The 21,899-nt window shown below is 37.5% G+C and overlaps 1 long non-coding RNA gene across 2 annotated transcripts in view; it reads left to right on the top strand.

Annotated features, from left to right (window-relative positions):
* LOC104007833 (uncharacterized) overlaps positions 1-20,388 on the top strand; it is a 45,301-nt gene extending 24,913 nt beyond the window's left edge. For both annotated transcript variants that reach the window (XR_010148744.1, XR_010148743.1), the window contains exons 2-4: positions 17,035-17,111; positions 19,870-19,921; positions 20,255-20,388. This is a non-coding gene — a long non-coding RNA (uncharacterized LOC104007833). The remainder of the gene's footprint in view (positions 1-17,034; positions 17,112-19,869; positions 19,922-20,254) is intronic.
* Positions 20,389-21,899: the final 1,511 nt, after the last annotated feature.

A 21,899-nucleotide genomic window follows, 5' to 3' on the forward strand; every position in this document is an offset into this window, starting at 1 on the left:
GTATCTAACATAAATAGGTGTTCATTTTTTAACAGTTTTCTGCATTGATTTATATAATCAGATGATTTTTCTTCTTTAGTCACTCAATATGGTAAACAATACTGATTAATTTTCAAAAATTGAATCAGCTCCAATTTTTGGAATACACTCAATTTTGTCATAGTATATCCTTGTTTTTATTTGCTACTGAATTCTCTTTGATCATATTTTAAAAAAATATTTGCATGTATATTTATAAAGGATGTTGCTTTGTAGTTTTCTTTTGTTGTTTCATTTATTTCTAGTTTTGGTTTCAAGATAATACCAGCTTCATAAAATAAAATGGGAAATTCTCCCTCCTCTTCTATTTTCTGGAAGAGATAATAAAGAATTTGCAATGGTTAATATTGAGTGTCAATTTGATTGGAATGAAGGATGCAAAATGTTGTTCCTATATGCGTCTGTGAGGGTGTTGCCAGAGGAGATTAACATTAACATTTGAGTCCGAGGACTAGGAGAGGCAGACCCACCCTCAATATGGGTGGGCATCATCTAATTAGCTACCAGCGTGGCTAGAATAAAGCAGGCAGGAGAAGATGGAAGAGCAGACTTGCTGAGTCTTCCGGCCTTCATCTTTCTCCCACACTGGATGCTTCTTGCCCTCGAACATCAGACTCCAAATTATTCAGCTTTTGGACTCCTGAACTTACACCAGTGATTTGCCAGGGGCTCCAGGGCCTTTGGCCACAGACTGAAGGCTTCAGTTGGCTTCCCTACCTTTGAGGTTTTGGGACTCTGACTGGTCTACCACTGGCTTCCTTGCAAACGGCCTATCGTGGGACTTTACTTTGTGACTGTGTGAGTCAATTCTCCTTAATAAACTCGCTTTCATATTTCCATATATCCTATTATTCTGTCCCTCTAGAGAACCCTAATACAGAATTGGTATTAACAGTTCTTTAGAACAAAGGTTCTTCAAACCTTTGTTAGAATTCTCCAGTAAAGCCATCTGTGCTTATAGAGCTTCATTTAGGAAATTTTATATTATGAATTCAAATTTAATTAACAGTTATATAGCTATTTAAATGGTCTATTTCACATTGGATGCATTGTTGGGTGTGTTCTTCCTGAAGTTGGTTCTTTTCATCTAACTTTTCAAATTTCTGTGTGCAGAATTCTTCGTAGTATTCCATTTTTATTCTTTAGGTACCTGCAGGGTCTGTAGTGATAGCCGCTATTTTCTTCCTGATGCCAAAATGTTGTATATTCTCTCTTTTATTCTTTTTCAGTCTTAGTAGACATTTGTCAATTTTATGGATATTTTCGAAGAGGTAGCTTTTTATTTCATTGTTTTTTCTCTAATATCTATTTTCATCTTCACATGTTTCTTCTCTTATCTTTATTATTCCATTCAAGTAGATTTGTGTTTATTTTACTCTTCTTTTTCTAGATGTTTGAAGAGAAAACTTATATTATTGATTTGGACTTTTCCTTTTTTTTCTAATGTAAACATTTAGTGGTTTAAATTTCTCTCACAAAACTGTCTTAACACTATCTCACAAATTTTGATATGCTATGATTTCATTTTTATTTAGTGCCATGCATTTTTTATTCCCCTTCAGATTTTCTTTTTGATCCAAGAATTATTTAGAAATGTGTTATGAGTTTCTAATTATTTGAAAATTTTTCTGTTATCTTTTTGTTACTGCTTTTTAGGTTAATTCCACTGTGGCCAGAGAGCAAACTTTGTATGATTTCAGGTTTTTGGGGGATTTGTTGAGGTGAGTTTTATGCTCAGGATTTCATCCTTCTATCTTGGTATATGTTACATGTGCAGTCAGAGACTCTGTTCTGTTGTTGGGTGCCATGTTATATTAATATTGATGAATATTATTTTCTTTTGTTGTTTCATTTATTTCTAGTTTTGGTTTCAAGATAATAACAGGATATTTGGTTTCAAGATAATACTTTCATCTGAGATTGTCATGATGTTCCTTTATTACTGAAGCATATTTTCAGTGGATATATCAGTGGATATAGTATTGTTGAGTTCTACATTCTTGTTGATTTCTGTCTAGTTCTATCTGTTGTTGAGAGAAGGATGTTGAATTCTTCAAGTTTAATAGTACGTTTGTCTAATTCTCTTTTCATTATCATCAGTGTCTGCTTCACATAATATGCAGCTCTTTTGTCTGGTGTTTAAACATTTAGGATTGCAATGACTTCTTAGGGGGTTGATCATTTTATCAATATATCCTGTTTTTCTGTGTATCCAGTAATTTTATTTGCTCTGAAGTCTATTTTATCTAATATTAATACAGGCACTTCTCTTTTCTTTGGATTAATGATTGTGTGATATATCTTTTTCCATCCTTTAACTCTCGATCTGCTTGTATGGTTTTATTTGCTGTGAGTTTCTAGTAAATAGCATAAAATTGGGTACTATTTTTAAAACTAATCTCCCAATCCCTGTCTTTTAATGGATGGGATTAGACAACCTCCATGTACATTAATTATTGATATGTTAGATCTTAAGCCTACAATTTTAACTTTTGCTTTCTGTTTTGCTCTTTTTCTTTTTTGTTTCTGTGTTTTCTTTTCCTGCCTTCCTGTGGGCTTCTTAAATATATTTGATAATTACATTTTCATTTACCTATAGTTTTTTTATAATTTTCTTCCTAAATTTTTAATTGACAAGTAAAAATGTATATATTTATTATGTATAATATGATGTTTTGAAATACATATACATTGTGGAATGGTTCAATTTATATAGTAATTAATATACACATTACCTCATATACTTATTTTTTGTGGTGAGAATACTTAAAATCTACTCTCCTGGTAATTTTCAAGTATACTATACATCCTTATTAACTATAGTCGCCATGTTGTATAAGAGATCTCTTGAGCTTATTCTTTTTGTGTAACTGAAATTTCGTGTTCTTTGACCAATATCTTCCCAATTCATCTCCTCCCATCAGCCCCTAGCAACCACCATTCTAGTCTGTTTTTATTAGTTGAGTTTTTTTGGATTTCATATCAAAGTGAGATCATGTGGTATTTGTCTTTTCATGCCTGGCTTTTTTCACTTTATGTAATGTCCTCCAAGTACAACCATGTTGCTGACAATGACAGGACTTTTTTTTTTCTTTTCTTAAGGCTAAATAGCATTCTATTGTGTATATGAGTATATTTGATGGTCGCTGTAACTATTATATTACATCTACATAACTTATCACAGTCTACTGGTGTTATTGTTTTGCTATTTTGAGTAAAGTGTGGAAATCTTACCTCCATTTTCTTCCTTTTATCCTCCTTCTATTGTAACATAATCATCTTAAATATTTCCTTCATATAAAGAACACATTAAACAGTGTGATATTTGTTGCTTTAATTATGAAGCAGAGCATTAGAAACATTAGAGGAAAAGGTATTATATTTATCATATTTTTCTCTTATCTTTGGTCCTTCCTGATGTTCCAAGAATCCTTCTTTTATCTTTTCAGTTTAGAAAATTTTTTCTAGCCATTTTTTAGGTATTTTGACAACAAGTTATCTTGGTCCTCCTTCATCTGAGATGGTCATGAAGTTCCTTTATTACTGAAGCATATTTTCAGTGGATATATCCTTCAGAAGGATATAGGGTTCTGAGCTAACAGTTATTTTCTTTCAACACTTGAAAAATATTGTGCCATTATCTTCTGGTCATTATAGTTGCTAATAAAATATTTGCTACCTTTAGAATTATTTTTCTTTCTATAGATAATATTTTGTTTCCTTCTCATTTCTTTTAAGATGTTTGTTATTTTTGTCTTTATTTTTGAGAAATTTATGATGTATCTTGGTGGGAAATTCTTTGAGTTCAGTCTGCTGTTTGCTCAACTGTAGGTTTATGTTTTTGACAAACTGGACAAATCTAATATTCTCTGTCTTTCACTCTTTCTCTTCTCCATGTGGAATTCCAATGACATGGATATAGATTTATTTTTAATAGTTTCACAGGTCCCTGAGACTGTTCCTTTTTCCAATCTAATTTTTCAGTCTTACTCATATTGGCAAGTTTTTATTGCTCTATATTCAAGTTTATGGGTTCTTCTTTCCGATCTCTGCATTCAGATGTTGAGCACATCCATCAATTTTTTTTTTAAGTTGGCTAATATAATTTTTGGTTCTAAATTTTCCATCTGGTTCTCCTTTATATATTTTATATTTTTGCTAAGGTTTTTGATGTGGTCTCGCTCTGTGTCCCCACCCAAATCTCATCTTGAACTGTAATCTGAATTGCAATCCCCATGTGTTGGGGGAGGGACCTCGTGGGAGGTGATTGGATCATGGGGGCGGTTCCCCTATGCTGTTCTCGTGATGGTGAGTGAGTTCTTACAAGATCTGATGATTTTATAAGGGGCTCTGCCCCCTTCACTCTGCACTTGTCCCTCCTGCTGCCTGTGAAGAAGGACGTGCTTCCTTCCTCTTCCAACGTGATTGTACGTTTCCTGAGGCCTCCCCAGCCATGCAGAACGGTGACTCAATTAAATCTCTTTCATTTATAAATTACCCAGTCTCGGGTAGTTGTTTAGAGCGGTGTGCGAACAGACTAATATAGTTAGTTCTCTATTTGTTAATGCTTTTGTTTTCATTTCTTCAAGTGCATTAATGATTGTTTCTCAAAACATTTTTATAATGACTAAGTTAAAATCCTTTTCAGAAAAATTCTAATACCTCTGCTATGTTAGTGTTAGAATCTATTAAATATTATATTTTTATTTTATTTACTTAGATGTCTTTCTTTTTTAAAATAAAACTTGTTATTCTAAGCACTATGCTATGAGATTCTGGGTTTTATTTAAGCCTTCTGTTTTAGCTAGCTTCCTCTGACACTGCTCCAGCAAGAGAAAGTGGTGGTATAGAAGTACAGGTTCCCTGCCTGGCCTCTGTTGACATCTGAGATGAGGGTGCCTTGTTACCCTTGAGTGAGGATATTAATTCTAGTTCTCCTCCACTAGGCCGCTACTAGTACCTTCCTTTCTGGTGAGAGTAGGAATATCCCATTATTGTCCACATTTGACCTTCACTGACAGTAGAAGAAAGTTTGGAGTGAAAAAAAAAACGATGTCTTCATTATCACTGCGTGGTGGTCAAAAGTCTGAATCTCCTTAGGATCTTCTCAAATACCTCCCTCATAAGGTACAGAAGGGGCACCTCATTACTACTGGATGGCAGTACTGAATAGACATCAAGTCTCACTATGTAGCCTCACTGACACTGCAGGTCTGGGGGCCTAATTACTACCCAGTAAGGTTGAAAGTTTCAGTTTCCTTCTAGGTTTTCTCTGACATGAGACCAGTTGTTAGTGGGGTGGGCCTGAGGGGGAAAGTGTTCAAAGTATTTTATTGGACTTTGTACAAATTAAAGTCCAGTATCCCTTCCTGGTTCTCAATGGTGTGGGTGTGGGTATGGGCCTTTTTGTGTATGTAATGCTTGGATGGAGAAAACAAGTATAGTATGGACTGAATGCGAGAAAACCAGTTTAGTATGGACTGAACGCTTACACCTTCCTAAAATTTATTAGTTGAAGCCATAACCCCCAATGGGTTGATATTTAGAGACACAGCCTTTTTGAGGTAATTAGCTTAGACTAGGTAATGAGGGTTTGATATAATTTGGCTCTGTGCTCCCTCTCAAATTCCAACTCCAGTTGCACTCCCTATGTGTCAAGGGAGGGACTTGATGAGAAGTGATTGGATCATAGGGGCAGTTTTCACCATGCTGTTCTCATGATAGTGAGTTATCATGAGTTCTGATAGTTAAAAAGTGGCAGTTTTCCTGATCTCTATCTCTCTCCTGTTGCCCTGTAAGACATGCTTTTCTTGTCCTTCACCTTCTGCCATGATTGTCAATTTCCTGAGGACTCCCTCAGCCATGCAGAACTGTGAGTCAATTAAACCCTTTTGTTAACAAATTATCCAGTCTTAGTTAATATCTTTATAGTACTGTGAGAATGGACTAATATAGAGAATTGGTACTGAGACTGCAGTACTGATACAAAGATACCTAACAATGTGGAAGCAAATTTGGAACTGGGTAACAGGCAGAGGTTGAAACAGTTTGGAGGTATCAGAAAAAAACATGAAGGTGTGGGAAAATTTAGAACTTCCTAGAGACTTGTTGAATGGTTTTGACCCAAATACTGATAGTGATATGGACAATGAAATCCAGGCTGAGGTGGGTCTCAGATGGAGATGAGGAACTTATAGGAACTGGAGTATAGGTCACTCATACTATGTGTTAACAAAGAGACAGGTGGCATTTTGCTTCTGCCCTAGAGATCTGTGGAATTTCGAACTTGAGAAAGATGGTCTAGGGTATCTTGTGGAAGAAATTACTAAGAAATAAAGCTTTCAAGAGGTAACCTGGCTGATTCTGGAAGCATTCAGTTGCATTCATTGACAAAGAGATTATCTGAAACTGGAACTTTTAGTTAAAATCAAAATAGAGCACAAAAGTTTGGAAAATTTGCAGCCTGACCATGATGTAGAAAAAGAAAAAAAAATTTGGGGGGAGAAATTCAAGCTGGCTGCAGAAATATGTGTAAGTAAAGAGGAGTTGAAAGTTAATAGCCAAGACAAAGGGGAAAATGTCTCCATGTCACATAGAGATTTTTGAGGCAGCCCTGCCCATCACAGGCCTGAAGGCGTAGGAGAGAAAAATGGTTTCTTGGGACATGCTCGGGACCCTGCAGCTCAGTGCAGCCTTGGGACTTGGTGCTCTGTGTCCCAGCCACTCCAGCTCCAGCTGTGGCTAAAAGGGTCCAAGGAATGGTTTGGGCCATTGTTTCAGAGGTTGCAAGCCCCAAGCTTTGGTGGCTTCCATGTGGTGTCGGGACTGCAGGTCTGCAGTAGACAAAAGTTGAGCTTTGGGAGCCTCCATCTAGAATTCAGAGGATGTATGGAAATGCATGCATGTCCAGACAGAAATCTGCCACAGAGGCAGAGCCCTCATAGAGAAACTTTACTCAGGCAATGAAGAGGGGAAATGTGGGGTTGGACCGCTGACAGAGTCCCCACTAGGGTACTGCCTAGTGTAACTGTGAGAAAACGGCAACTGTTCTACAGACCCTAGAATGGTAGATCCACTGACAGTTTGCACCATGCACCTGGAAATGCTGCAGGCACTCAATGCCAGACCATGAAAGTAGCTGCAGGGGCTGTATCCTGCAGATCCACAGGGGCAGAGCTGCCCAAGGCCTTGGGAGCCCACCTCTTGCACAGGGATGCCCTGGATGTAAGACATAGAGTCAAAGGAGATTCTTTTGGAATTTTAAGATTTGATGGCTGCCCTGTTGGCTTCTGGACTTCCATGGGGCCTACAGCTTCCTTGTTTTGGCCAATTTTTCCCACTTGGAATAGGACTGTTATTGTTCTCTTTGTAGAGCTCTTTTACCTCCCTGGTTAGTTGTATTCTTAGGTATTGTATTCGTTTTGTGGTAATTGTGATTAGGATTGAGTTCCTGATTTGGCTTTTGGCTTGACTATTGTTGTGTATACAGGAATGCTAGTAATTTTTTTAATGTTGCTTTGGTGTTGTGAGACTTTGCTGAAGTTATTAGCTAAAGGAACTTTTGGATAGAGACTATGGGGTTTTCTAGATACAGAATTATGTCATCTGCAAACGGGGATAGTTTATCTTCCTCTCTTCCTATTTGAATGCCTTTTTTTTTTTTCATGCCTGGTTGCCCTGGCCAGTACTTCTAATACTGTGTTGAATAGGATGAGAGAGGGCATTCTTGTCTTGTGCCGATTTTCAAGGGGAAATGCTTCCAGTTTTTCCCATTCAGTATGATGTTGGCTGTGGGTATGTCATATATGGCTCTTATTATTTTGAGGTATGTTCCTTCAATGCCTACATTATTGAGCATTTTCAACAATAAGGGGTGTCTTAAATTTTATTGAAAGCCTTTTCTGCATCTATTGAGATAATCATGTGGTTTTTGACCTCAGGTCTGTTTATGTGATGGGTCACATTTATTGATTTGCATATGTTGAACTAACCTGCATCCCAGGGATAAAGCTTACTTGATCATGGTGGATAAACTTTTTGATTTGCTGCTGGATTTGGTTTGCCAGATGTTTTTATGAGGATTTTTGCATCAATCTTCAATAAGGATATTGGCCTGAAATTTTCTTTTTTTGTTGTTGTGTCTCTGCCAGACTTTGGTATCAGGATGATGCTGGCCTCATAAAATAAGTTAGGGAGGAGTCCCCCTCCTCAGTTTTTTGAAATGGTTTCAGTAGGAATGGTGTCATCTCTTCTTTATACATCTGGTAGAATTGAGCTTTGAATCCTTCCATCAGGGCTTTTTTTTTTTTTTTTTTTTTTTTGATTAGTAGGCTATTTATTACTGCTTCCATTTTAGAGCTCATTACTGTCTGTTGAAGGATTCAATTTCTTCCACGTTCAGTTTTGGGAGGGTGTAAGTGTCCAGAAATTTATCCATTTCTTCTAGAGTTTATAGTTTGTGTATATACAGGTATTCATAATAGTTTCTGATAATTATTTGTATTCCTGTAGGGTCAGTGGTAATATCCCCCTCTACATATCTGGTTATTCTTATTTGGATCATATTTCTTCCTTTTTAGCCTAGCTAGCAATCTATCCTTTTTATTAATTTTTTTCAAAAAACCACCTCCTGGCTGGGGTGTATGTATCCATTCCTTCTAGATTTTCTAGTTTCTAGTGAGCATAGTGGTGTTCACAATATTCTAGTTTCTAGTGAGCATAGTGATGTTCATAATATCCATTTCATCTAGATTTTCTAGCGTTTAGTGAGCACAGTGATGTTCATAATATTCTCTGATGGTTATTTGTATTTCTGTGGGGCCAGTGGCAATGTATCTTTTGTCATTTCCAGTTGTGTTTATCTGGATCTTCTCTTCTCCTTTTTATTAGTCTAGCTAGCAGCCTCTTTATTAGTTTATTCAAAAAAAAAAAAACAACTCCTGATTTTGTGGATCTTTTGAATGTTTTTCCATGTCTCAACCTCCTTCAGTTCAGCTCTGATTTTGATTACTTCTTGTCTTCTGCTAGCTTTGGGACTGGTTTGCTCTTGGTTCTCTAGTTCTTTTAGTTATGATATTGGATGGTTAAATTGAGATCTTTCTAATGTTTGATGTGGATATTTAGTGCTATACATATTCCTCTTAACACTGCCTTCCCTGTGTCCCAGAGATTCTGGTATGTTGCATCTTTGTTCTCACTAGTTTCAAAAAACTTCTTAATTTCTGCTCTACTTTCATTATTTATCCCAAAGTCATTCAGAAACAGATTATTTAATTTTCATTTAATTGTATGGTTTTCTGTGATTTTCTTAGTCTTGATTTCTAATTGTACTGTGCTATAGTCTTAGAGAGTGCTTGTTATGATATTAGCTCTTTTCGTTTGCTGTAGATTGTTTTATGTCCAATTCTGTGGTCAATTTTAGAGTATGTGCCATGTGGTGATGAGAACAATGTATATTCTGATTTTGAGGTGGAGAGTTCTGTAGATGTCTATCCGGTTTATTTAATCCAGTGCTGAGTTCAGTTCCTGAATATATTTATTAATTTTCTGCCTTGATAGTCTATCTAACATTGTCAATAAGGTTTGAGTCTCCCACAATTGTTGTGTGGGAATCTAAGTCCCTTTGAAAGATCCTAAGAACTTGTTTTATTAATCTGGGTGCTCCTGTGTTGGGTGTATATATATTTAGGAAAATAATGTCTTGTTGAATTGAAACCTTTACCATTATGTAATGCCCTTCTTTGTCCTTTCTGACCTTGGTTGGTTTAAAGTCTTTTTTGTCTGAAATTGGGATTGCAACCCCTGCCTTTTTCTGTTTTCTATTTGCTTGTTAGATTTTTCTTCATCCCTTTATTTTGAGCCTATGGTTGTCATTTCGTATGAGGTGGGCCTCTTGAAGAGGGCATACTGTTGGGTCTCAGTTCTTTCTTCAGTTTGCCACTCTGTGCTTTTTAATTTGGGCATTTAGCCTTTTTATACTCAAGGTTATTATTGATATTTGTGGATTTGATCCTGTCATCATTATGTTAACTGGTTATTATGCAGACTTGTTTATATGGTTGCTTTAAAGTATCACTGATCTGTGTACTTCTGTGTGTTTTTGTAGTTGCTGGTAACAGTCTTTCCTTCCCATATTTACTTCTTCTTTCAGGGGCTCTTGTAAGAAAGGTCTGGTAGTAACAAATTACCTCAGCATTTGCTTGTCTAAAAAGGATCTTATTTCTCCTTTGCTTATAAATCATAGTTTGACAGAATATGACATTCTTGATTGGGATTTCTTTTCTTTAAGAATGTTGAATATATGCCTTCAATCTCTGTTGGCTTGTAGGGTTTCTTATGAGAGGTCTGTTGGTCTGATGGACTTCCCTTTGTAGGTGACTGAATCTTTCCCTCTAGCTGTGTCTGCATTTTTTCTTTCATTTCAACCTTGGAGAAACTGATCATTATGTTTCTTGGGGATGATTTTCTTGTGAAGTATCTCTCTGGGGTTCTCTGAATTTTCTGAATTTGAATATTGGCCTTTCTAGCGTGGTTGGGGAAGTTCGCATGGGCGATATCCTGAAATATGCTTTCCACGTTACTTCCATTCTCCTCATCTTTTTCAGGGACACTGATATGTCATAGATTTGGTCTCTACATTGTCCCGTATTTCTCAGAGGTTTTCCTCATTCCTTTTCCTTCTTTTTTCTCTATTTTTGCCTGGCTTTCTTATTTCTGAAAGCCAGTCTTCAAGCTCTGAGATTCTTTCCTCAGCTTGGTTTATTCTGCTATTAAAAGTTCTAATTGCATTACGAAATTTTTTTAGTGTCAGCTCTATGTGGTTGGTTGTATTCTTTTCTATACTGGCTATTTTGTCTGTCAACTCTTCTATCATTATATTGTGATTCTTAGCTTCCTTGGATTGGATTTCAATGTACTCCAGCATCTCTATGATCTTTGTTTCTGTCCATATTCTGAATTCTATTTCTGTCATTTCAGCCATCTCAGCCTGGTTCAAAACACTTGCTGGAGAACTAGTGCAGTCATTTAGAGGAAAGATGGCACTCTGGCTTTTTGAGTTGTCAAGGTTCGTGTGCTGATTCTTTATCATATTTGTGGGCTGATGATTCTTCAATCTTTTAAGTTGCTGTCCTTTAGATGGAATTTATTTTTTAATCCTATTTGATGACCTTGAGCATTGATTGTAGTATAAGGTGGGTTCAGTCAACTGACTGAGGATTTCTGGAGGATTTTAGGGGGACATGGCTCAGCTCACAATTCCTGGACTACATTCTCTAAATCTGGGTGACTGTTATCGGACCCCAGCTTTGTTCTCTGCCTCCTAGAGGTTAGGAACCAACCGTGCTGGGTTGGGGGCTGAGCTGTTCCTAGACTGCTGGTCACAGCACTCTGATGAGTGGTATTATCCGGAGCATTTCATGGGATCTATCCTTGTTTTCACATGCTAGCAGAAGTGGCAGTGGCAGCACAGTGGGGTACATGCTCATCAGCTGCTAGCTGGTGCCAGGGTGCTGGCCTCCATGCAGGTGTTCACAGCAGCTGCAGAGGCAGCATAGCTGGGGGGATGGGTGGTCCCTGCTGATGTCTGTGCATATGGTTGCCCTGGTAGTGGTGTTAGCATGGGGGCAGAGTGCTGGTGGGCAGAGGACCGTATGCTTCCTCTGTGTACATTTATGCAAGCAGAAGTGGTCACTCAGGGCAGGGGAGGGTCTGCTGTTCTCCATGCCTAGTTTCACTCCAGCATCAGTGTTGGTGCAGGGGCAGGGAGCTGGCAGGGGCTTGACTGGTAAGTTCTGTACTCTCTGTGCTCACAAAGGCTCCCACTGCAATGGCAGGTAGTTGGGGAAGGGTGGGGGGGGGGGGTGCGTAGAGTACACTTGCATCCGCAGCAGTGGCAGGGCAGGGGGCATGTGCACAGATGCATTGGTGAGGCAGGGAAGGCAAAATCCTCCCATGGACACACATGCCAGTAAAGCAATGTAGGTGGTGACCATGGGCCCATGGGAAGCTACAGTTAGGGGAGGGAATGGGCAGACTGGTGTGTGGTCATCAGGGCCAACCCACTGCAGTTCTCTATTGGTCATATGTGGTCCACCAGTGCAGAAGCTATGATGCAGACCCTCAGTACTCCTAATGGTATATTGCAAGCAGGCACGGCAGAGGCTGGGGCCCCAGGGAAAGACAGGAGATCAAGGGATGCTCAGGTCAGACCGGCCCCATCTGATGGACAAGACCACCCTGCTGAGCTCAGCTCCAATAGTTCCCCTAGGACTAAAGTCTCTTATGAGAGCAAGTCAAGCCTAGGCGGATAGGTGTTCCTGGCCATGCTCCTCTACGACACTCTCACACCAAACCCTCTGGACTTTACACTGGCTGGCATGCTGTCTCTACCATTTCTTTAAGCAGATTTCCTTGCTAACTCAAGTATCCATGTGGTTGAGGGGTCTCATTCTGCCTGGGATTCCAGAAGCCTGTGGAGAGAATTGCTTTTTGTTAGTTCAACTCATCCTTTTTCCTAGAATCACTGTGGGCCAGGAATGAGTCCCAGTATGAAGTAGCCCCATACAGGTTTCCCAGCTTTCTCCCCCTTCATCCCAGCTTGTGTGTCTTCCCTCTGTCCACACTCAGTGCCTTCCCTCTAAAGATCTGTTAATAATGTGCCAGTCATCTTAGTTCATTAGTTCCAGCTCTTTCACGTGGCTATCTCTAGTCAGCCTTCTTGCCCAGTTCCTGTTTTGTTTTGCGTTGTTTTGTTTTAATGTCTCTCTCATTGATGTTTCCAGCTTGCTGGCTTCTTCAGCCCCATTTATAGATATTTGAGGCAAAAAAAAAAAAAAAAAAAAAAAAAAAGTAAACCAGGAGGAAGCTCATCATTATGTAGTGTATTAATCAATTTTTGCATTACTAAAAGAAATGCCTGAGGCTTGGTTATTTGGCTGACGGTTCTGTAGGGTATATGTGAAATGTTATGCCAGTATCTGCTTTTGGTCAGGGCTTTAGGAAGCTGACAATCATGGCAGAAGGCAAAGGAGAGCCAACACATTACATGGTGAGATCAGGAGCAGCAAAAAAGGAGGAGGTGCCACACTCGTTTCGATAACCAGATCTCATGAGAACGCACCCACCATCTTGAGGACACCACCAAGACATTTATGAGGGATCTGTCTCTATGCCACAAACATCTCACACCAGGTCCCACCTCCAGCTTTGGGGATTGCGTTTTAACATAAGATTTAGAGGGGACAAACATTCACACCATATTATTCTGCCTCTGTGCCCTCAAATCTCATGTCATTCTCACATTGTAAAATACAATCACACCCTGCCAATAGTTCCCCAAAGGCTTAACTTTTTCCAGCCTCAAGTCAAACATCCAAAGTTTTAACTGGAGATGAGTTTCTTTCACCTGTGAGTTAAAGAACTGAGTTATTTACTTCTAAGACACAATGCCTATATAGGCATTGGTTAAATATTATCATCCCACAAGGAAGAACTTGGTCAAAAGAAAGGGATAACAGACCCCAGGCAAGTCTGAAATCCAGCAGAAAATTAATTAAATATGAAAGCTCCAAAATACTCATTATGTCCCTCATCCAAGGCACACTGGCGCAAGGGGTGGGCTCCCAAGATCTTCGGCAGCTCTGCTTCTGTGGATTTGCAGGGTACAGCTCCCATGGCTGCTGTCACAAGTTTGAGTTGAGTGCCTGCAGCTTTATCAGATGCAGGGAACAAACTACTGCTGAATCTACCCTTCTGGTGTCTGTAGGGTGGCAGCTGCCTTCCCATAGCTCCACGAGGCAGTGCACAAATGGGGACTTTGTGTAGGGACTCCAACTCCACATTTCCCTTTGGGATTGCCTTACTAGAGGTTCTCTATGAGGGCTCCACCCCTCTAACAGGCTTCTGCCTGTGCATCCAAGCTTTTCCACACATTCTCTAAAATATAAGTGGAAGCCACGAAGCCTCCTTCATGTTTGCATTCTGAGCATTTATAGATTTAACACCATGTGGAAGCCACCAAGGCTTATTGCTCACAATCTCTGGAGTGGTGGCCCAAGCTGTACTTAGTCCCCTTTTGAGCCAAGGCTGAACCCTGAGTTACCAAGATGTAGGGATCAGTGTCCTGAGGCTGCACTAGGCAGCAAGGCCTTGGCCCTTGCCCCAGAAACCCCTTCTTTCCTCTGGGGCCTCTGAAACTGTGATGGGAGGGGCTATCTCAAAGACTTCTTAAATGCTTTTCAGGTATTTTTTTTTTCATTGTGTTGGATATAAGTACTTGGCTCCCTTTTAGACATGCTGATCTCTCTAGTGGGTGGTTTCTCCAAAGTCTGTTTGGATTGTTTCTCTGCCATATGGCCAGGGTACATATTTTCCAAACTTTTATGCTCTGCTTCCCTTTAAGTTCCAACTTAAAGTCAATTATTTGCTCCCACATCTAAGCACAGGTTGATAGAGCAGCCAGTCCACAACTTGAATGCTTTGCTGCTTAGAAATTTCTTCCACCAGATACTTTAGCTCATCACTCTTAAGTTCAACCTTGTACAAAAGCCTAAGGCATGGACACAATACAGCCAAGTTTTTCACTAGGGTGTAATACAGGTAATTATTACTCCAATTCCTAATAACCTCCTTATTTCCATCTGAGACCTCATCAGCCTAGACTTCACCGTCTATGTCTCTATCAGCATTTTTGTCACAAACATTTAACTAGTTTCTAAGAAGCTCCAAACTTACCCCTTTTTCCTGTCTTCTTCTGAGCTCTACAAAATCTTCTAACTTCTGCCCATTATCCAGTCCCAAACTTGCTTCTACATATTCAAGTGTCTTTACATCAACTCCCTACTCCTGGTACCAATTTTCTATATTAGTCAGTTTTCACATTACTATAAATAAATACTGGAAGTGAGTTAATTTGTAAAGAAAAATTTTTAATTGGCTCACAGTTCTTCAGGTTGTACATGAAGTACAGTGTCAGCATCTGCTTATGGAGAGGGATTCAGGAAACTTACCATCATGGCAAAAGGCAAATGAGGAGCCAGCGCATCACATGACTAAATAAGGAGCAGGAGAGAGAGAAGGGGGAGGTGCCAAGCTTTCTTAAACAATCAGGTCTCATGAGAACTCACTCACTATCACAAGGACAGCACCAATCCATTCATGAGGAATCATCTTTATGACCTAAACATCTTTCACCAGGCCCCACCTCCAACACTGGGGATTACATTTTAATGTAAGATTTGGAGAAGACAAACATTCAAACTATATCATGAGGTTTCTTGAATTCCAAAGTCCCTAGCTGGTATGACTTTTTCTCTCTCTGTTTTAGTATTCTTACTTTTGTTTCATATAACTTTCACGGTTTTTAGTTGTACTTGCAGGGAGAAATAGGGAAAAGTACATCTATTCAATCTTCCCTGAAGTCATCTTCAGTATTCTAATTTTCAGATAATTATAATTTGACAAATAAAATATAACTATTGACTAGAGTATATACTTAACCAGAATATTCCATTTACCATACTAGATAATGAGTTTATTAAGTAATGGAAGCATCGCCATACTGAATAACAAGGTAATATTAATATTTAATGAGTGTTCCTTGCATGTTAGGTATTCTGATACATTTTTTATGTGAATTGTTTAATTTATAGTATTTTATAATAACCCTAAATGGTAGAAACCTTCGTTTTTCTTATTTTAAAGATAAGAAATCTAAGGCTTATGGAGGGTATGTAGCCTTCTTAAGGTATTTCATCTAATCTAGAAAAAGGGACAAACATCCCTTGAACCCAAAGAATCTAACTTCAGAGCTAGTGTTTCAAACCATTATGTTTGTTTACATGTGTTTCCTCTGCCAAGAAAGTTTGATTCCCTTTTCTCCACTTTAAAATCTCATCCTTAAATGATTTCCTTTTAAAACTCAGCCCAAATGTTGTGTTCCTTATGAAATCTTTCTTAAATTCAACCTGGTTCTTTTATCCTTTGTTCTCCTACAACTCTTTATCTACATCATTTCTATGTTCAGACATTTTCATTATACGTTTGGTCTGTTTGCCTGTTTCTCCCATTTCACTAGGATTCCTTGATGGGAGGCATTGTAGCTCATTCATGTTTATGCCCTCATTATCTGACAGTATTGTAGTAGGCACTCAATGACAATTTGAATAAATAAACAAGCCATACATTTATCAAACAAAACTTAGCAAAGTGCACAATAGTCTTGTGTTATAGAAAAGGGACCTATGACTAGTGAATTCTGCTCTGACAGTAGAATATAATAATTTGCATAAATGTACAATAAAGATTTACATTGCATATTAAGCACTTTGAAAACGGAAATAATGTGTAATATAAAGTATACTCTGTTCAATGAGTCTGAGATCTGTATGAAAAGCATGGTATAGTCGAAAACAATCGAAAGCTTTGAAATCAGATATTCCTTGGTTCAAATTCTTACTCTTTCATACTCTAGCTCTGTAAACTTGGCACAGTCATTGAAAATCTATGAGCCCCAGGTTCTTCATCTGGAAAAATAGGAATATTTTCTTTCTCAATTTAATTATAAGGATTAAATGAGTTCATTGTGTGAGAAATCATTCTTTCAAAGCAACTTGTCATCTGTTTTCCCACTGATGGTTTTGCAGCCCTAAATTTGTAAGCCAAAGGGCATTTGCTCCAGAAGAATTTTCTATGAAATCTGATAACAACATCAATAGCAATAACAATTTTCAGTTATAGTAGTTGTACTAGTTGTAGTATTGCATTTTCCAGTGAGGAGACCTAATGAGACTTAATTGGGCTCATTACTCATCTCAACTTGGTAAGTGGTCCTCTCATTTTTAATCACTTTGAATTGGATCACATCCAAATGGTAACCTGTGAGTTCAACAGTTTTGTATTCCACATATAAGTGAGGGTACGTAGTATTTGTCTTTCTATGCCTGTTTTATTTCACTTCACATAATAAATTGCTATTTTTTCTTTTTTTTTTTTCAGAGTTTTTTTCTTGGAGTCTTCCAGGTTTTCAGGATTACACCTATAGAAAGATGGAAACTGAGAAGGCTAAAAGACAGGTAGAGAGCAGAGCAAACAACTCTTTGTATTCTTCTGGCTCCTACTTACAAACGTGATACCCTAAGCTCTGCAATACTAATCGGCATTTATGGTTCAAGCATCTCTGTTGACAGAGAGAAATGGCAAAAATGCTATTACACACTGTTTGCTTTTGATGTTGTATTGGTTTCAGGAAGTCTCTTATTTCTACAGGTTCCTGACTAGATAATTGCCACAGGAGATACAAAAGAATAGAGGTCAGACTTTAAGACATTTTATTAGCATTATTTCTCTCTAAAACGAAATTAAATTGCTTTGAGTGAGTTAGTAACCTATGCTTGCATGCTAGCAAATGCCAGAAGGGTCAAGAATAAAATAACAGGTAGCTCATAAGTAAACAGAAATACATTTCCTAGAGCAATTTCCAGGACTGAAAACCAAATGAATTCAACCACTCCGATAGTACTATTACCCTCTAAGGAATTTATGTCCTGTGGTTTACATTACTCTTTTAAGAAATAAATATAATGTAAAAATAAGAATTTCTTCCAGATACCAACTATCATGAAGCATTTCAAATAAAATCTGTACAAAATCAAACATATTTTTTACATACCTATTTCTTCTCCAGGAATCCTCACATGCTATGGATTGAATATTTGTGTTCCTCCCAAAAATTTGTACATTAAAATCCTAACCACTAAGGTAATGTGATTAGGAAGTGGGATCTTTGAGAGGTGGTTAGGTCATGAGAGTGGGGCCCTAAAGAATGGGATTAGTGTCCTTGTAAACACAACCTAACTTCCTTGTCCACATTATGCCCTAGAAGATTGCCATCAATAAGGAAGCTAGCTCTAATCAGACACCAAATCACCTGGCATCATGATGTTGATCTTTCCGGCCTTCAGAACTGTGAAAGACAAATTTCTTTTGTTTATGAGTCACTCAGTCTATGGTATTTGGTTATAGCAGCCCTAACAGACTAAGACATTATCTCGCCTAATGACCTTGTCATAAAATCACTTTCAAGTCAAAATCTCAAATTAGATGCATTTTTTAATCATCCTGTAGATCTAACTGTTCACCAAATCTGGCTGATTTCCTTTGTAAACCTTGCTTAAATTTACATGCTATCCTCTACCTGTAGAAACAGCAATTGAGATCAGGAATACAGCAAACCTCACCTGGACTAGTCTCTGAGTGAGAATCAAATAGTTGTCCTCAATATCATTTTTCTTTCTCCCTCAGCAACAGAAACTGAATTTTAGCTGGGTATGTAGCCACACAAAATAAAATGTTCATTTTCTAGCTTCGCTGACAGCTAGATGAAGCCAAATTCTTGAAGCCAAATTCTTGACAAAAAAAGATATAATTAGAAATGGTGTAAGCAAATTTTGGGACATGTCCTTAAAGGGGAGGTGACATACTTTTCTCATTCTTTCTTTCTACTGGCTAGAATACACATATGATGGATGGAAATGGAACAACAATCTTGGATCTTAACATAAATGACAAGTGTCAAGGATGATAATCTAACGATACAGAAAAAGTCTAAGTCTTTGTTGGTTGAGGAACCACTTTGATAACCCTAGACTAAAAATGTTTAAACTTCTTTTTGTTTAAATTACTGTTTATATTTAAACTTTTTCATTGGTAGCTAAACAAAATTGTACAAATCAGAGCCCCTTGATAGTTTTCTCTGCTTCACTCTTATTTCTCTCCTGGAGAGAGAAATGCTGCCATAGCCTGTGATTTCTGAAATATAAATGTGATCATGCTACTCTTCGGTTTAACATGTATCACCTGCAAAAAAGTCCACAATTATTATCAAAGAGATAAAGGTCCACTGTAACATAGTTCCTATCTCTTTTGCCAATCTCACTCCCACTACAGCACACTCATACCCTTCCCTTGGCCACTCTTTGTTTTCTAAACATACTATGCTCTTTCTTTATCCCCACCTTTTCTTAACCCTGCAGCAAGATAATCCTGTTGAAACTTAACTTAGATTCTGTCACTCTTGACTTCAAAATGTCCAGTGTCCTCCCATCTCACTTAGAGTAAAAGTAAAAGTACTTGCAAAGGCCCTCACCTTAAGCCTTCTCTAATTTAGGAGTCCATTATATCTTCTTCAGCTTGTTTGCCTACTCTCTTCTAGGTGCTCTTTGCCATCTTTCTGTTCTTTGAACATGCAAGATACTCTCCAACTCCAGGGTCTTTGTACTGCTAGTTCTTTCATCTAGAATGCTCTTTCTTAGATATGTTTCCTGTCATATCACCTGTTAAGCAAGGTTTTCCCTGGCTACCTTATCCGAAATTATGATCTCCCTTCCCTTAACCAACTCAAGTACTCCTTATCTCACTTCATTATTTCCAGCACATATCACTTTATCATCCCATGTAATTTACATTGTTCGTGATCTAACTCTTTCAACCCTTCCAAATATAAGCCTCATTATAAAAACAGATTTTGCCTCTTTTGTTCTGTGTTGCTTCTTCTAGAAAAATGTCTGCCACATAGTAAGTGCTCAATAAATATTCATTACTATTGACTAACTTTCCCATATTTATGATGAATTCTTGCCTTGAATATTGAATAACTCTATGAAGACTACTCATAACTATGTCCCACTTCGACAAAAATTCATAAACACAGTGCTTCCATAACACTTGGTATGTATTCAATATATATTTTAGCAAAAACAGATTATCAGATGATAAGTGAAATTTAAAATCATATACAATTTCTAACAAAATACTTATTATTTTTCTCAACAGAGATCTGTGAGAATTAATTCATCTTTCTATGTAATAATCTCCTATGCAAATGGTGAGTACCCTCATGTTCATTGAGGGTAATGTTTTTGTATTCATTGCCACTTCTGCTTCTGAAAGCCATTGAATGTGCATTTCATGTCTGATACTGGGCAAGCTATGGTCTGAAATTCTCCTGAATAGTGGCTTCTTTCATGTTCTGCCTGCGGTAGGAACAATGTGATAGGTGAGTGTTGGTTGTATGAGGGTGGAAAACATCTTCAATGACATTTATCTTATTGTTTTTCTAATTATGTATGTATCTTTATGTGATTTTTATATGTGTATATAATAAAATATATCAATTTTATCTGTGTAATAATGTATATATCTATTTGTTCCCTTATAGTATAAGCTCCTCGGGAGCAGAAATTTTGTTTTTTCTGAATATCTGCAATACACAGCAAAAATCATGTGCATTTAGGATCCGTTTAACTACAAATGGCAGAAAACATAGCTACAAATTGGCTTAACTAATAAAAGGTAAGATGGATTCCAGATATGTGATGCTCTGCAAATAAGTGGGCTAAGTGGTGTCATCTAAGATCCAGCATTTTTCCATCTATATATATTTTCTTATGTTTGGAACAGCTTTATACTGAAGCTGACTCATCTAGTAGTTGCAACACAACTGCCAGTAACATTCAGATTACTAAGATTCCTCGTCCCTCTCCTCTAGGAGAGAGAGCTAGATATGCTCATAGATGAAGAAAAGAACATTCAGAGAGAAAATAATACTCTCCTCACCCAGCAAAGAAAATCAACCCATCCCTTCACTCTAATTGGTAAACTTAAATTACAATCTGAGCCCTGGACCAAAGGGAATGACATAACCTGTTTAATCAACATATTTTCTACAAATGGACAAGGCATAAACATCTGAAAAATTGGTGTTCTTGAAAGAAAAGAACAATGATAAATGTCGGAAAAATCAACATTAATTAAGCAATCAGGAATGCTCACTAAGCATATAGGGGAATTCAGTTCTATTTGTTAGATGAATGCTCATTGAATACTGCTTGCTCTCAACTTGTACATATTTAAGGGCTTTGTGGAAATTTCTCAAATAATACTGATATTATATAACAGCATATTTCAAAATTATCTCTGATTTTCTTTTATGTCCATTTATTTTAATATTCTTTTGAAACCATCATAGGTTACTTTAATACTGTGTTACCTCTTTCTGATTACTTTTATATAGAATACACCACATCACATCTTCAAATTAATGTTTAACCTATAAAATGTATATTTATAATTTTGTCTTTTTTCTTTGTAGAAAACTAAATAATGAAATCCATTTGAAACTTCTGTCTTCCCTAACGTCTTAACATGAATTCTAAACAGTATCCCCAATTTTCAGTAACTCTTCACATTTGAGCCACTGAAGCTCCTACAATGCCATTGTTGGGTTATTTTGCAACATCAAATCTTTTCACATAGAACCTATTTCATCCTTGGCAAAGCCTCACCGTCTTGAAGATTCCAGTACCTGCTATAGCTGACTTGCTTGTTTTTAAGCTATTCATACATAAACTTAGGAACATACTGCCCTCTACCCAGGAACTATAATGCGTTTTGCATGTTCCATGTTTACATGGTTACGTGGTTGTTGCTGCCTTACCTGTCCTGAATCCACATCTCAAGATAATATCAGACTCCACTTAACCCTATGTTATTAGGACTTCATCTTGACTCCGTTTACCTAGAGAATCCATATGGTGCTATCTTTCCTTGGAATTGAACTATGAAATGATTAATCCTTTTTTTTTAGTAATATCTACAATTAAAAATAACTGTTGCAGTCAAGTAAAATGATCCCATAAAGATCCATATCACATACAAAGGACATAAAACAAAATTTTTTTCCTTTTATGCATACAGAAATAACCTCTAATCTACCTATCAAAAATAACTGTGTGGGGGAATATTATACCTGAACAATCAATATTACTAAGCAAAGCATCTCTATAATTCAATATTAGAATACA

Source organism: Pan troglodytes, chromosome 11 (genome assembly GCF_028858775.2).
Source record: "Pan troglodytes isolate AG18354 chromosome 11, NHGRI_mPanTro3-v2.0_pri, whole genome shotgun sequence".
NCBI classification, from domain to species: Eukaryota; Metazoa; Chordata; class Mammalia; order Primates; family Hominidae; genus Pan; species Pan troglodytes.